We start from the raw sequence: 17,015 nt of genomic DNA, 5'->3' as shown, positions 1-17,015 counted from the left end.
CTAAAAGAAAAAAATATGTATCTTAGGATAGTATATCCAAGAAAATATCCTTCAAGTATGAAGGAGAAATAAACACTTTCCCAAACAAAAGCTGAACGATTTCATCAACACTAACCCTGTCCTACAAGAAATGCTAAAGGGAGTTCTCCAGTATGAAATAAAAAGACATTAATAGCAATAAGAAAGTATCTGAAGGTATAAAACTCACTGGTAGTAGTACACAGAAAAACATAGAATATTATGATACTGCAATTGTGGTGTGTAAACTACTCATATATTGAGTAGAAAGACTAAACAATAAACCTATCAAAAATAATAATTACAACAAAGTAGGAAGGATAAGAAGTACAATAAGACACAAATAGAAACAACAGAAAGTTAAAGAGCATGGGGATATCAAGTAAAATCTACAGAATTCATTAGTTTTCTCTTTGCTTGTTTGCTTGTTTTTATAATTATGAATTCATCACTTTAAAATAATGTGTTGTAAGATGTTATTTACAAGCCTCAAGTAGCCTCAAATCAAAAAACATACAACACATACACAAAAATGAAAAGCAATAAATTAAAGAAAATTTAATTTAAAACCAGAGAAAATCACCTTCACTAAAAGGAAAGAAGAAAGAGGAGAAGACCACAAAACAACCAGAAAACAAATCATAAAATGGCAGTAGTGAGTCCTTATTTATCAATAATAACATTGAATATAAAAGGACTAAATCCAATCAAAAGCCATAGAGTGGCTGAATGGATCACAAAACAAGACCCAATTATCTGTTCCCCATAGGAAACACACTTCACCTATAAAAATACACATAGACAGAAAATAAAGGGATGGGAAAAGACATTCCATGTAAATGGAAACCAAAATAGAACAGGAGTAACTATACTTATATTAGACTAAATAGACAAAAACTATAAAAAGGACAAAAAGGTCACTGTATAATGAAAAAGGATCCATTTTAGCAAGATGATATAACAACTATAAATATATATACCCAGATATGAAAGCAAATATTATTAGCGTTAAAGAGAGAGATGGACGCTAATACAATAATAGCTGGAGACTTCAACACCCCACTGTAGCACTGGATAGATCATCTAAACAGAAAATCGACAAAGAAACTTTGGACTTAATCTATGCTATTGACCAAATGGTCTCAATAAATATTTACAAAACATTTCATCCAACAACTAAAGAATACATATTCTTCTCCTCAGCACCTGAATCATTCTCAAAATCAGACAATATGTTAGGCCACAAAACAAGTTTTAATACTTTAAAAAAAAACTGGAATCATATCAAATATTTTCTCTGATCACAATGTAGTAAAACTAGAAATCGATAACAGGCCGGGCACAGTGGCTCATGCCTGCAATCCCAGCACTTTGGGAGGCCGAGGTGGGTGGATCACCTGAGATTGTGAGTTTGAGACCAGCCTGACCAACATGAAGAAACCCTACTAAAAATACAAAATTAGCCGGGCATGGTGGCACATGCCTGTAATCCAAGCTACTCTGGAGGCTGAGGCAGGAGAATTGCTTGAACCTGGAAGGTGGAGGTTGCAGTGAGCCAAGACCGTGCCATTGCACTCAAGCCTGGGCAGCAAGAGCGAAACTTCATCTCAGAAAAAAGGAAGAGAGAAAGAAGGAAGGAAGGAAGGAAAGAAGGAAGGAAGGAAGGAAGGAAGGAAGGAAGGAAGGAAGGAAGGAAGGAAGGAAGGAAGGAAGGAAGGAAGGACGGAAGGAAGGAAGGAGAAAGAAAATCAATAACAACAGAAACAGAAACTTTGGGACTTTACAGACACAAGGAAATTAAATAATATGCTCCTGAATGACCAGTGGGTCAATGAAAAAATTAAGAAGGAAGTTGAAGAATTTCTTGAAACAAATGAAAATGGAAACACAATGTACCAAAACCTGTAGGATGCAGCAAAAACAGTACTAAGAGAAAAGTTTATAGCAATAAGCACCTACATCAACAAAGGGGAAAATCTTCACATGACCAACCTTATAATGCCTGTTAAAGAAGTAGAAAATAAAGAGCAAACCAAACCCAAAATTAGTACAAGAAAAACAAAACAATAAACATAGATATCAAGCAAAAATAAATGAAATTGAAACCAAAAACATAAGAGATTAATAAAGGGAAAATCTGGTTTTTTGAAAAGATAAAACGAACAAACTTTTAGCCATAGTTACTAACAAAAAAAGAGAGAAGACTCAAATAAACAAAATCAGAGACAAAAAAGAAGACATCACAGCAAATAACACGGAAATTCAAAGGATGATTAGAGACCACTATGAGCAGCTATATGCCAATAAATTGGAAAACCTAGAAAAAATGGATAAATTCCTAGACACTTACAACCTACCAAGATTGAAGAAGTTCAAAACCCCAAAAGACCAATAATAAGTAACAAGATCAATGCTATAATAAAAAGTCTCCCAGCAAGGAAAAGCCAAGCACCCCCCATGGCTTCACTGCTAAATTTTAACAAATAATTAAAGAAGGACTAATACCAATCCTACTCAAACTATTCTGAAAAATAGAGGAGAAAGAAATACTTCCAAACTTATTCTATGAGGCAAGTGTTATTACCCTGAAATCAAAACTAGACAGACACATCAAATAAAGAAAATCATAGGTCAATATCTCTGAACATTGATGCAAAAATCCTTAACAAAATACTAGCAAACTGAATTCAATAACACATTAAAAAGATCATTCATCGTGACCAACTGATACTTTTTACAGGGATACAAGTATGGTTCAACATACAGAAATCAATCAGTGTGATACATCATATTAGCAGAATGAAGGACAAAAGCCATATCATCATTGCAATTGATGCTAAAAATGCATTTGATAAAATTCAATATCCTTTTAAGATTAAAAAAAACACTCAAAAAACTCGGTATAGAAGACACATATCTCAATGCAATAAAAGCCATATATGACATACCCACAGCTGGTATCATACTGAATGGGGAAAAATTGAAAGACTTTCCTCTAAGATTTGGAACATGATCATGATGTCCACTTTCACCATTGTTATTCAACATGGTACTGGAAGTACAAGGGACAAATCAGACAAGAAAAATAAATAAAGTGCCTCCAAATTGGAAAGGGAGAAGTCAAATTATCCTTCTTAGCAGATGACATAATCTTAGATTTGTAAAAACCCTAAAGCCTCCACCAAAAACCTATTAGAACTCATAAACAAATTCAGAAAAGCTGTAGAATACAAAATTAACACATAAAAATTAGTAGCGTTTCTATATGCCAACAGTGAACAATCTGAAAAGGAAATAAAAAAATAATTACCTTTACAATTGCTACAAGCAAAATAAAATAAAATACCTGGGAATAAACTTAACCAAAGAAGTGAAGTATTTACAATGAAAACTATAAAACACTAATGAAATAAAATAAAGAGGAAACAAAAGAATGCAAAAATATTTCACGTTCATGGATTGGAAGAATTAATGTTGTTAAAATGTCCATACTCCCTAAAGCAATCTACAGATTCAGTGCAAGCCCTATCCAAATACCAATGACATTCTTCATGGAAATAGAAAAAACTATCCCAAAATTTATTTGTAACCAAAGATCCAGAATAGCCAAAGCTATCCTGAGCAAAAAGAACAAAACTGAAGGCATCACATTATCTGACTTCAATTTATACTTTAAAGCTGTAGTAACCAAAGCAGCATGGTACCGGCATAAAAACAGACATAAACCAATGGAACCAAATTGAGAACCCAGAAACAAATATACACATCTACAGTGAACTCATTTTCAACAAAGGTGTCAAGAACATACATTGAGGAAAAGACAGTTTCTTCAATAAATGGTGCCAGGAAAACTGAATATTTATATGCAGAAGAACGAAACTAGACTCCTATCTCTTGTCATGTACAAAAATCAAATCAAAATGGATTAAAGACTTAAATCAAACACCCCAAACTATGAAACCATTAAAAGAAAACATTGATGAAATCCTTCAGGACATTGGAGTGGGCAAAGATTTCTTGAGTAATATCTGACAAGCGCAGGCAACTAAAGCAAAAATGGATAAATAGGATCACATCAAGTTAAAAAGATTCTGGCCGGGCTCGGTGGCTCACGCCTGTAATCCCAGCACTTTGGGAGGCCGAGGCGCGTAGATCACGACATCAGGAGATCGAGACCATCCTGACTAACACGGTGAAACCCCGTCTCTACGAAAAATACAAAAAATTAGCCGGCCTTGGTGGCGGGTGCCTGTAATCCCAGCTACTCGGGAGGCTGAGGCAGGAGAATGGCGTGAACCCGGGAGGCGGAGCTTGCAGTGAGCTGAGATCCGGCCACTGCACTCCAGCCTGGGCGACAGAGCGAGACTCCGTCTCAAAAAAAAAAAAAAAAAAAGATTCTGCATAGTAAAGGAAACAATCAATAAAGTGAAGAGACAACCCATAAAATGGCAGAAAATATTTGCAAACTGTTCTTATGACAAGGGATTAATAACAAAAATATATGGAGCTCAAACAACTCTATAGGAAAAAAAATCTAATAATCCAATTTAAAAGTGGAAAGAAGATCTGAATACAGATTTCTCAAAAGAAGATAAATAAATGGCAAACAGGTATATGAAAAGGCACTCAACATCATTGATCATCGGAGGTATGCATACTAAACTCTAATGAGATGTTGGGCTGAGTGCGATGACTCACACCTGTAATCCCAGCATTTTGGGAGGCCAAGGTGGGTGGATCACCTGAGGTCAGGAGTTTGAGAACAACCTGATCAACATGGTGAAGACCTGTCTCTACTAAAAACATAAAAATTTGCCAGGTGTGGTGGCGGGCTTTTGTAATCCCAGCTATTCTGCAGGCTGAGGCAGGAGACTCTCTTGAACCTGGGAGGCGGATGTTGCAGTGAGCTGAGATTGCACCACTGCATTTCAGCCTGGGTAACAGGGCAAGATTCTGTTTCAAATAATAAATAAATAAATAAATAAATAAATAAATAAATAAATAAATAAAACTGCAATGAGACATCATCTCGCCCCAGTTAAAATGGCTTTTTTCCCAAAAGACAGATAATAACAAATCCTACTGAGGATGTAGCGAAAAAGGAACATTTGTACCCCATTGGTGGGAATGTAAATTAGTAGAGCCTCTATGGAGAATAGTATGGAGGTTCCTTAAAAAACTAAAAAATAGATTGCATTGGGAGTTATAACTGATGTAAATGGCAAGTTGATGGGTGCTGATGAGTTGATGGGTGCAGCACACCAACATGGCACAAGTATACATCTGTAACAAACCTGCATGTTATGCACATGTACCCTAGAACTTAAAGTATAATAATAATAAAATAAAATAAAATAAAAAAACAAAAAAGAAAAGAAATTTTAAGCACAAAAAAACCCCTGAAAAAACCACAACAACAACAAAAAACCTTAAAAAATAGAGCTACCATATGATCCAGTAATTCCACTGCTTAGTGTATATCCAAAAGAAAGGAAATCGGTAAATTGAACAGATATATGCTCCCTCATGTTTATTGCAGCACTATTCATAATAGTCAAGATTTAGAAGCAACCTAAGTGTCCATCAACATACCAATGGATAAAGAAATTGTGGTGCATATTTTCTTTGGAACACTATTCAGCAATGAAAAAGAATGAAATCTTGTCATTTGCAACAGCATGGATGGAACTGGAAGTCATTATGTTAATTAAGTGAAATAAGCCAAGCACAGAAAGACAAACTTTGCACGTTCTCCATTTTTTATGGGATCTAAAAATTAAAACAATTGAACTCATGGCAATAGAGAGCAGAATGATGGTTACAAGAAGCTGGGAAGTGCACTTGTGGAGTGAGGGAGTAGGGTTGGTTAATGGGTACAAAAACATAGTTATATAGAATAAATGAGATCTAGTATTTGATAGCACAACAGGGTGAATACAGTCAACAATAATTCATTATACATTTAAAATGACTAAGAGTTATAATTGAATTTTTTCTAACACAAGGAAAGGATACATGTTTGAGGTGATGGATACCCATTTACTCCTAGTTGATTATTATGCATTGTATGCCTGTATCAAAATATCTTATGTACCTCATAAATACATACACCTACTGTGCACTCATGACAATTTTTTTTTAATTAAAATTTTTTTAAAAAGCAAAAAAGAACTCTAGGTTAATATTTTTTTTCTTTCACAACTTCAATATTATTCCTTCACTTTCAACATGGGAACTCTATCATTAGCAATCTGATTTTTTTTCTCTTGAAAAATTTTTGGATTTGTTTCTTTGTTTGTGTGTTTGTTTGTTTGTTTGTTGAGACAGTTTCGCTCTGTAGCCCAGACTGTAGTGCAGTGGCCCAATCTTGGCTCACTGCAACCTCTGCCTCCCGGGTCCTGGTTCAAGCAATTCTCCTGCCTCAGCCTCCTAAGTAGCAGGGATTACAGGAACGTGCCACCATGCCAGGCTAATTTTTGTATTTTTAGGAGAGAGAGGGTTTCACCATGTTGGCCAGGCTGGTCTTGAACTCCTGACCTCATGGTCTGCCCACCTCGGTCTCCCAAAGTGCTGGGATTACAGGCATGAGCCATTGCACCCAGCCAACTTTTTGGATTTTATATTTATCCTTGGCATTCTGAAATTATATTAGGGTATGTTTAAATGTGGATAGTGTTTTTTCTATTCATGCTACTCAGAAACATTTTGGATCTTTTAAATATTTTTAATGATTTGCTTTTATCCTAAATTTATTTAGCACGTTTATGGTTTGGGGTTGCTATTTATAATTATCTTTATCAAACAGAATTGTTAGATAATGTCTGTATTGTATTTCATCAGATCAAATGAGAGCCTCTTTTATTGTCGCTGAATATAAGTTCTGAATATAGAAACTTGCCTTGAATGTTTGAGAGGAGGCCAGACTGAGAAACCTCCACTGTGTACAAATAACTTTTATTTCGAGTCTTGGAGGATCCCCAGCCTTGCTGTGTGTTGTATATTACCTTCTATACTGCCCACCCTGGGAGTATCTTGTGTCTAAACTCTTACTTCAGAGTTCCCCCCTCTCAAATGTGTCCTACAGACAAAGGGAATCAGTGATTCTCCTTCCTTCCCCTGTCTTTATGTGGATGTGAAGGTCCCTAGTTAGCTCAGGCTCTGCTTTCCTTTATCTCCAGCCACAGCCTCATACAAGCGACTCTTCTACGAAAATTCACTGCATATCAAACAAACACCCCTCTAGACTTCATTCTGAAGTAAACACTGCTGGGGTAAACAGCTGCTTATAGAGGATAGAGGGTGAGACCCAGATTACTCAAATAAAGTCTTTAATTTATTGCTCTGATGCCTGGCCCAGGGGCCCCTCCCACTCTTTGCTTTGTTCGATCTGAGCTTGATGTTTCTCTGCAGCTTCCTTAGAAAACTGCTATGATGGGTCGTCGGCAAAGCCTGAGACCTGCCCTCTCACTCTCCTCCCGGACAGCATGAGCTTCACCACTTGCTCCATCTTCTCCACCAAATACCAGTTCCCAGGCTCTGTCCAGGTGCCCAACTATGGCACCTGGCCGGTCAGCAGCATGGTCAGCGTCTATGCAGGCGCCAGGGGCTCTGGTTCCTGGATCTCTATGTCCCACTCCACCAGCTTCCGGGGCGGCATGGGGTCCGGGGGCATGGCCGCAGGGATGGCCAGGGGTCTGGCAGGAATGGGAGATCCAGAATGAGAAGGAGACAATATAAAGCCTGAATGACCGTCTGGCCTCCTACCTGGACAGAGTGAGGAGCCTGGAGACCAAGATCTGGTAGCTAGAGAGCAAAATCCGAGAGCACCTGGAGAAGAAGGGACTCCAGGTCAGAGACTGGAGATATTACTTCAAGACAATCAAGGACCTGAGGGCTCAGATCTTTGAAAATACTGTGGGCAATGCCCGTATCGTTCTACAGATCGACAATGCCTGTCTTGCTGCTGATGACTTTAGAGTCAAGTATGAGACAGAGCTGGCCATGCACCAGTCTGTGGAGAGTGACATCCATGGGCTCTGCAAGGTGACTGATGACCAGTGTCACTTAGCTGCAGCTGGAGACAGAGATGGAGGCTCTCAAGGAGGAGTTGCTTTTCATGAAGAAGAAGCACAAAGAGGAAGTAAAAGGCCTACAAGCCCAGATTGCCAGCTCTGAATTGACCGTGGAGGTAGATGCCTCAAATCTCAGGACCTTGCCAAGATCATGGCAGACATCCGGACCCAATATGATGAGCTGACTCGAAAGAACCGAGAGGAGCTGGACAAGTACTGGTCTCAGCAGATTGAGGAGAGCACCACAGTGGTCACCATACAGTCCGCCGAGGTTGGAGATGCTGAGTTGATGCTCACAGAGCTGAGACGTACAGTCCAGTCCATAAAGATGGACCTGAACTCCATGAGAAATCTGAAGGCCAGCTTGGAGAACAGTCTGAGGGAGGTGGAGGCCCACTACACCCTGCAGATGGAGCAGCTCAATGGGATTCTGCTGCACCTGGAGTCAGAGATGGCACAGAGCCGGGCAGAGGGACAGCAACAGGCCCAGGAGTAGGAGGCCCTGCTGAACATCAAGGTCAAGCTGGAGGCTGAGAGCGCCACCTACCACTGCCTGCTTGAAGACGATGAGGACTCAATCTTGGTGATGCCCTGGACAGCAGCAACTCCATGCAAACCATCCAAAGACCACCAGCCACCGGACAATGGATAGCAAAAGGGTGTCTGAGACCAATGACACCAAAGTTCTAAGACATCAAGCCAGCAGAAGCAGGATACCCTTTGGGGAACAGGAAGTCAATAAAAAGTTCAGAGGTGAAAGGAAGGAAGGAAGGAAAGAAGGAAGGAAGGAAGGAAGGAAGGAAGGAAGGAAGGAAGGAAGGAAGGAAGGAAGGAAGGAAGGAAGGAAGGAAGGAAGGAAGGCAGGCAGGCAAGAAAACTGCTATGATGATGTGACACATGCTCCTGTTACAGCCTTTATTTTTCAGTTGTCCCTCTTCTGATTTCTGCAGCAAGGTGATTCTATCCGCCCTTTAGCTTCCAACAATCACTCAAAATTTATGGTCTGAGTCCATCTTTTAAAATCAGCGTGTATTACGGAATTGTCTACTAAAATGTTTGCTATCATTTCAATGCATTTCAATGCAATTTCTGTAATTTGAACAGGCATAGAAGGGGAGCTAGAGCATGTTTTGTTTCATAATTTTCATGAGTTGATTACACTGTACTTTAGAGCAAGTGTTCTTTGTTTACATGAGTGAACCCCATAAGAAAGTGATTCCCAGATGGCAGCATCAACATTTTTGCTGTCCCCACTGCCTGACACAGTTGCAGTGGAGAGATTGCATAAACAAGGACACAAACATCGAAAAACACAAGGGCCCATGGCAGAGAGAATTCTGAGTTTTGTGTTAATGGAAAACACTAATGGAAACTGTTGAAGAGAAGGGGAGAGAGAGGTGTTTGGAGAAATTGGTGGAAATGGAGGATGGAGAACGTTTTATGTGACATTGAGGTTGTTCTTCACTCTTTGCTGAGCTCCGGTTCTCCTATTTGGATGAAAGAACAGAAACTACAAAATTGCCAAGATTCTTTCTCTTCTACTCACTGCATGCTTCTATGAATTTGATACTGGAAATCAACAGACATTACCAGACCATTGATCTCACAGTGCCTCCAGATAGAAGTCATATGGTTTGTGCTCATCCTAAAATAAGCAGAGGCAGGCTTTGGAAAAATTGTGAAAACTTATTATTTTTAAAATTTTTGTTGCTCTCTGTAATTTATGAGCAGATCTTCTTTCCCTCCAGACAGTTCTCCACTATAATTTTTGGCTTTTCTTTCTTTCAACCACCACATCTTAATGACTTACTCTGTAGCTAACTCTACAAATCTCTGATAAGGCATTAATTTATAAAGCAGGTGTTAGCTGATAAGGATTGAGGGCACATACTTTATACAGGTATCCACAATTTTTGAGGCAATATTTACCTTTTATTTTGTAAGACTTTTTTAGTTATAAGGAGAAAAATTAACACAAAAATCACATGGTAGAACAAATTTGCCATCTAATAAAAGCCTAATTTTTTTTTTAGATCATTGGAGCCCCCTACAATGGCTTCTTATTTTTCAGCCTGGCTACTACCTAAGTTAAAAACATTATTAACTGGATACTGCAGAGTCCTAAAACACTTAAAAAGATAAAATCATACTAGTAAAATGATATATAGTGATAATGATATTGGAGGACAGGCATACTGCTCAAATCTTTCTCTAATTACAGTCCATGCATGGACAGACAGCCACCTCTCTCTCACCTGCTATCAGGTTTCAGTCTACACAAAATTACAACTTTTAAAAATAGTCTTATACACGTAAAATGTGGCTTTTTTTTCAGCTGACACTAAAATGACTCATTTCCTATATGTATATATACACAGATGTCAAAATATTCCCACATATTTTGCTGGAGTGCCTTAATTTTAAATTGGAGCTAGGAAGTTCTGGGCTAAAGACTAGCCAACCTAAAATGTCTTTTAAAGATATGTATTGATTAGTTGATGGGTTACGTAGCATTAAACTTTGTTCTATATAAAGCGAATTTAAATAGACACAACCCTTTATTTCTAGCAATACACAATGTAAGAGACATCTTGTTGATTCAGATCCAAATGCTTAAAAATAAAAAACGTTTATCAGTTGAGTAAATAAATAATAATATTTAGCCGTTATCATATGCGTGGGGAGAGTAGTTATTTACTAATATTGGCATTTCTCAAAATGAGGTTGCTAATATCAAGAGAAGTTTCTACAAAATTCCTAATCGTGGGTTTTCAATTTACTGACAGTTTAAAAAACAAGCTGCACATTTAGAATGACTAAAATTTACAGTCTGAGGCTCCCAAATATTGCAGAGAATGTAGAGTAACTGAAATTCACATATACTGCTAGAGGGAGTTAAAATGCTATAATCACTTTGGGAAACTACATGGCAGTATCTATTATACTAAAGCTTAACGTATGTGTAGTCTATGTAATCAACTCTACTCTTAGGTATTTACATATTTCTTGCAGAAATGCAAACATTTATGCCTCAAAATACACTTTAAAGAAATTTATAACACCATTACTCATAATAGCCCCAAAATGGAAATGGCCCAAACTCCCATCGGCAGTAGAATAAATAGTGAAACAGTTATATAACTGAATCCTCCACAGCAATGAAAAAGAATGAACAACCTCTAGATGCTACAATGTGGATGCATCTCTCAATAAGTCAAATATAAAAGACAGACAGAGAAGAGTACATAGCGTATGCTTTATTTACATAAGGCTACAAAGCAAGCAAAACTAAGTATAATCAGAGTACTGATTACCTTTTCGAGGGGTCTATTGATGGGAGGTGAGTACAAGAAAGGCTTCTGGGGTACTTATATTATTCTATATCTTGATCTGGTGCTTTAATTACCTTCAGGAAGAAGGACCCACTGCCCAAGTCACGGCTGCATGGATATTGTTCATCCACTCTGTTCCCTCTCAAGTTCACACCATTACAGTGCATACAGATGGTGCTTCATCCACATCCCTATGATTCCTATGCCCATCCCCAGCTTTTGTATTTGCACTTCTGACAGCTCACAATCTCGATCTTCAGGAGACCGTCCTTGGTTTACTACAGCCTTTTTGGCCGTACTTACCAGCAGGAAGTGCCAGGGAGTTTATGGCCACCACAGGGCAAGCTATGGCAAATGATTCCCTTTCCTCAAGCCAGGACAAACTCAGAAATGTAATTTCCTTTACACAACTCCCTGCAGGATGAGGCTGAGAAAGGGAGTTGACCTGAAATTAGTCCATGCTTAGCTACTTCCACTTCCCTGTTCTGCTTCCCTTAAGCCCCTACTGATTTTTCTTGAGAGCACTTCCTTAGCTTATCTCCTGCTCAAATGTTCTTGCATCAAAGTCAGCCTCTGAGACTCAGACTGAAAACAGCTATATTGGAAACCCAATTATCACATGGGTATAGCTTTCTTTCCTTCACTACCCTTCAAAATACTTCAGTCTACTTTCATTATTGCTCAGTCCCTCTTAGGAATTAAGCCTTCGAAGCCTTCCATTAATTAAATGAGTACACAATCTGGGAGGCATGACTCATGAATCATTTACCAGTTATTTGCACTTCAGCGAAATGCAATGGCAAGATTAGCAATGCAGTCATCCAACAAGACCCTCAGCCACCAGAAGAATCAACATTGGCTGATGAGTATGGGGTAAGGTGTGGTGTTCAGAAAAGTCCAAAGTACAAGCCTTGCCAGGAAAGAGGAGCTGAGTGGGGCATGGGAGACAGATTCCTAAGGCATGCAATGGGCATTATCAGAATTTGATTACTTGGGCATAAGAAGAAAAAAAAGAATACTCACAACAGAAACAGTTTTGAGCAGAGGACAACCTAACTTCACAAATTTTATCTAGGACTACCCATTAACTAATATTTAGTAATTTTATGTATAAACAATGGAACGAATGTCTGTTATGATTCAGTAAGTTAAAGGGACTTACAATATTTCTAAATGGTTGAGAATGGGTAAATTACTACCTGTCCCAGAAGAAACTGAGATGGCTTCATGAATTGAATGGAATTTCAAGGGCTTGTTTGATAAGAGCAGTTTTTTTTTCTTTTTTTGAGACAGAGTCTCACTCTGTCACCCAGGTTGAAGTGCAGTGGCACTACCTCGGCTCACCGCAACCTCCACCTCCTGGGTTCAAGCAATTCTGCCTCAGCCTCCCAAGTAGCTGGGATTACAGGTGTGTACCACCATGCCTGGCTAATTTTGTATTTTTGGTAGAGACAGGGCTTCATCATTTTGACCAGGCTGTTCTCGAACTCCTGACCTCAGATAATCCACCCACCTCAGCCTCCCAGAGTGGTGGGATTACAGGCATGAGCCACTGCGCCCAGCCTGAGTTAGCACAATTATCCAGTGGCAAAGCACATGCATACTTATTTAAATTAAAACAGCTGATGAAATTTTTCTTCCTCAAATCAATTTTAAAGTTTAACAGCGTGAACAGCTCATGGTATGAGCTTTAGAATTAATTACAGAGTGACTCAACAAACATAAAATTACGTAACATTTCAGATGGAAATTTCAAAATAATGTATTTTAAATCTATACTTCACAATTTCAATTTACTTACAGTATCTAAAATAAATTTAAACTGCCATTTTTTAAACACATGCAAAAGTATGTTAAATATTACATGACTGACTTAATTGGAGCGAATGGTAATCAAAATTACCAAAAGAAACTGTAACATGAAGGATATGAACAGATACTTTTCAAAAGAAGTCATTTATGTGGCCAAAAAAAATATGAAAAAATGCTCATCATCACTGGTCATCAGAGAAATGCAAATCAAAACCACAATGAGATACCATCTCACGCCAGTTAGAATGGTGATCATTAAAAAGTCAGGAAAAACAAATGCTGGAGAGGATGTGAAGAAATAGAAATAGTTTTACACTGTTGGTGGGAGTGTAAATTAGTTCAACCATTGTGGAAGACAGTGTGGCAATTCCTCAAGGATCTAGAACCAGACATACCATTTGACCCAGCAATCCCATTACTGGGTATATACCTAAAGGATTATAAATCATTCTACTATAAAGACATATGCACATGTATGTTTATTGCAACACTGTTCACAATAGCAAAGACTTGGAACCAACCCAAATGCCCATCATGATAGACTGGATAAAGAAAATGTGGCACATATACACCAGGGAATACTATGCAGCCATAAAAAGAATGAGTTCATGTCGTTTGCAGGGACATGGATGAAGCTGGAAACCATCATTCTCAGCAAACTAACACAAGAACAGAAAATCAAACACCGCATGTTCTCACTCTTAAGCGGGAGTTGAACAGTGAGAACATATGGGCACAGGGAGGGGAACTTCACATACCAAGCCTATCAGCAAGGGTGGTAGAGGGGAGGTGGGAAGGAGATAGGGAAGGGATAGCATTAGGAGAAATACCTAATGTAAATGACGGGTTGATGGGTGCAGCAAACCACCATGGCATGTGTATACCTATGTAACAAACCTGCACAACTTAATAAAAAAAGAAACTGTAACACAAAATGAGATCAATAAAAATTAAAACAGTATATAATATTAAAACATACATAGACAAAAGACTAGACCAAAGCACACTAGCATTTCAATGGCGCTTATCTCTGCGTTCTAGAATTGAAGATCATTTTATTTACTTCTTAATAATCAAGAAAAGTGTTCGTTATGAAAAAGATAGTGTATAAGGTCCTCCCACTAATTTAAATTTTCTCCAAAAAAGGGCTTAGTAGACAAATGTTACTTTAGAATAGACAAGTTTTGAAAGTGTATTATTATCAAGGCTTGTATGAATTGAGGTGGAGACATTTACTTTGATCTCTTTGAATTACCACATATTGCCTAGAAAACATTCTGAAATAGAAAGCCTCCCGGACTCTAATGGAACATTTTTTGTTGGTAGTGATGAGATAAAACAATCAGACATTTCAGTAACATCTATTTCCTTGATTGACAAAAATCAAAAGGGAAATGATAATTACATTTAAACACACGCACATGGTCTTTACCTGGTGGAAAAAAATTGTATTTGTGTCTGTCTCCCTTAAGTAATTGTTCAATGGTCCCCTTTCAAGTTATAAATGCCAACCAATTTGAAAGCATGGTAAACAGGAAAGAAATATGGAAACAAATTTCATAGGAAAGGTACAGCTGATGAAAACAGGAATCTGTTTTCAACGGAGTTTTCAAATATCAAGTTTCCATCACATTGAAAGGTATTAGTTGTGACTCAGAAGGATGATTTATTTCAGATTTGGCATTTCCTGTGAGTCACACCTTTTATCCGAGCATCTTAGAATATTTTATAAACACGAACCTCAAGAACATCTGTATTATTCTCTTTGTTTTATAAATGGACTAATAAGTCATCAAAGAGCTTATAAAGTTGACAGAGGTCACCTAGGATGAGACTGATTTTTCTATCAGCACCTTTCCCCGTGACAGCCCTCAATTAGGATTTGAGAACTCCACAGCTCCTGTCCTAGCCATTTTGAAACATGAAACCCATGTCTTTAACTTTTTCAAATATGCATGTATGGAGACATGCCTAGGGAAAAAAAAAAAATCTCTCTTTAAACACACACATACTGCTACATATCATCTATCTATTCATATAGATTGGAAGATATCATACAAAGGGTTCATAACCAGTAAATGGCAATAAAATGATAACTGCCACAGCCCAGCTCCTGATCACAGATGTCTGCTTCTGTTTAGGCAGCGAAAAATATAATGGGGAAGTCTATAGGAAATAAATAGAAATGTTTGGAATTTTTTCCTAACCTTTTGTCAGTTGTGATGATTCTGACGTCTCTTAACTCTTGATCAGATATCAGAGGTTTCTGAAGTTTCTTGTTTCGTGGCTCTCTTAGGTCTCGGTACATTTTTCACTGTGTCCTTAGGCCAAAAGGAGTACCTAGCCGTCCAAAGTGTAAAGTAACAGTTAAATCCCAACTTACCAAGAGTAATTGGCATGATGTCCGACAGATGGCGCTATGCTTCCCCTCGAAAATTTAAATTATTCAGCGGTGCTCCTAGACTTCACTGCTGGAGGGGGTCGGGGAATGTATGTGGAGGTCGAGGTGGTGGAGGGGTGTGTGTGTGTGTGTGTGTGTGTGTGTGTGTGTGTGTGTGTGTGTGTGTGTGTGTGTGTGTGTGTGTGTGTGTGTGTGTGTGTGTGTGTGTGTGTGTGGTGGGGCAGTATGTGCGTGCGTGTGTGTGTGTGTGTGTGTGTGTGTGTGTGTGTGTGTGGCGGGGGGCGGTTAGTCGGTGGGAGGGCGCGAGGGAAGGGGTCCCTGCCTGGCCACCTGAATTCAGTTTGTAAACCACAGCTGTAGATCATACATAAATTAGGTGAAGTTGGCGGAAGAACTGGTCTTGGTAGAAAGAATTTGAAAACAGATGAAAGAGATTCCATGGAGGTGCCTTTCTCTTGTTTGAGAAACACCAGAAAGTTATCTGGTTCTAATAAAAAGGTCTATTGGTGTCCTTTAACTCTAATTACTATGGAGCTTGCCCCAATGAAGAGGGAAAGGAGCTGTCTCTTCTACTTGTCACACGTGGGAAGCCTTTGCCAAGCTTTAGCTATCTCCCTTCAGACAAAAGCCTCCAAAATTACAAAAGCACTAAGTTGTTTTGTTTGACTTAATCTTTTACTGTTTCGTTGTCTATAAATCCTTCTCCAATACACATAGTCTTAAAGATAACAATATGAATAAAATTAATTTCTGCTTGCATCTGAATCACACCAAAAGAAATACACAGATTTTTGTACATAAAGTAACTTTGGGACAGTCAGACTTAGAAGAATAAATGAAATTTGTTTTCTGGAACATTGAAGAGATACCCAGAAGAAATAGGCAGCCTTCTGACCAACTGGTATTAAACTTTGATAACAAATCTGTGTGCTAGTCAGTTGGATGAGAGCAGCTGCATGTATTAGGATGCCCTGGACAGAAGAAATAGTGACTTTAAATGAATCTGCTGGTGAGAATTTGTAAGAGTAGAATCCTTATTTTTGTTGGTTTGAAGTTAGAAGAGTAGAATCCTTGTTTTTGTGTGTTTGTTTGTATTTGAGAGAAGGTTTCACCCTGTCACCTATCCTGGAGTGCAGTGGTGTGATCACTGCTTACTTCAGCCCTGACCTCCCAGGCTCAAGCAATCCCTCAAGCAATCCTCATGCTTCAGCCACCTGAGTAGCCGGGACTACAGGTGGGCAACACCATGCCAGGATAAATTTTTAATTCTTTTGTAAAGACAGGGTCTTGCTATATTGACCAAGATGGTTTCAAATTCCTGGCCCCAAGCAATCCTCCTACCCCAGCCTCCCACGGTGCTGGGATTACAAGCATGAGCCA

At 38.5% G+C, this 17,015-nt stretch overlaps 1 pseudogene; it reads left to right on the top strand.

Annotated features, from left to right (window-relative positions):
• Positions 1-7,502: 7,502 nt before the first annotated feature.
• Positions 7,503-9,031, top strand: LOC139357290 (keratin, type I cytoskeletal 18 pseudogene; annotated as a pseudogene).
• Positions 9,032-17,015: the final 7,984 nt, after the last annotated feature.

This window comes from Macaca nemestrina, chromosome 11 (assembly GCF_043159975.1).
Source record: "Macaca nemestrina isolate mMacNem1 chromosome 11, mMacNem.hap1, whole genome shotgun sequence".
Taxonomy (NCBI): Eukaryota; Metazoa; Chordata; class Mammalia; order Primates; family Cercopithecidae; genus Macaca; species Macaca nemestrina.
Note: the sequence above shows the minus strand (reverse complement) of the source record. Positions and strands in the feature narration are given on the sequence as shown.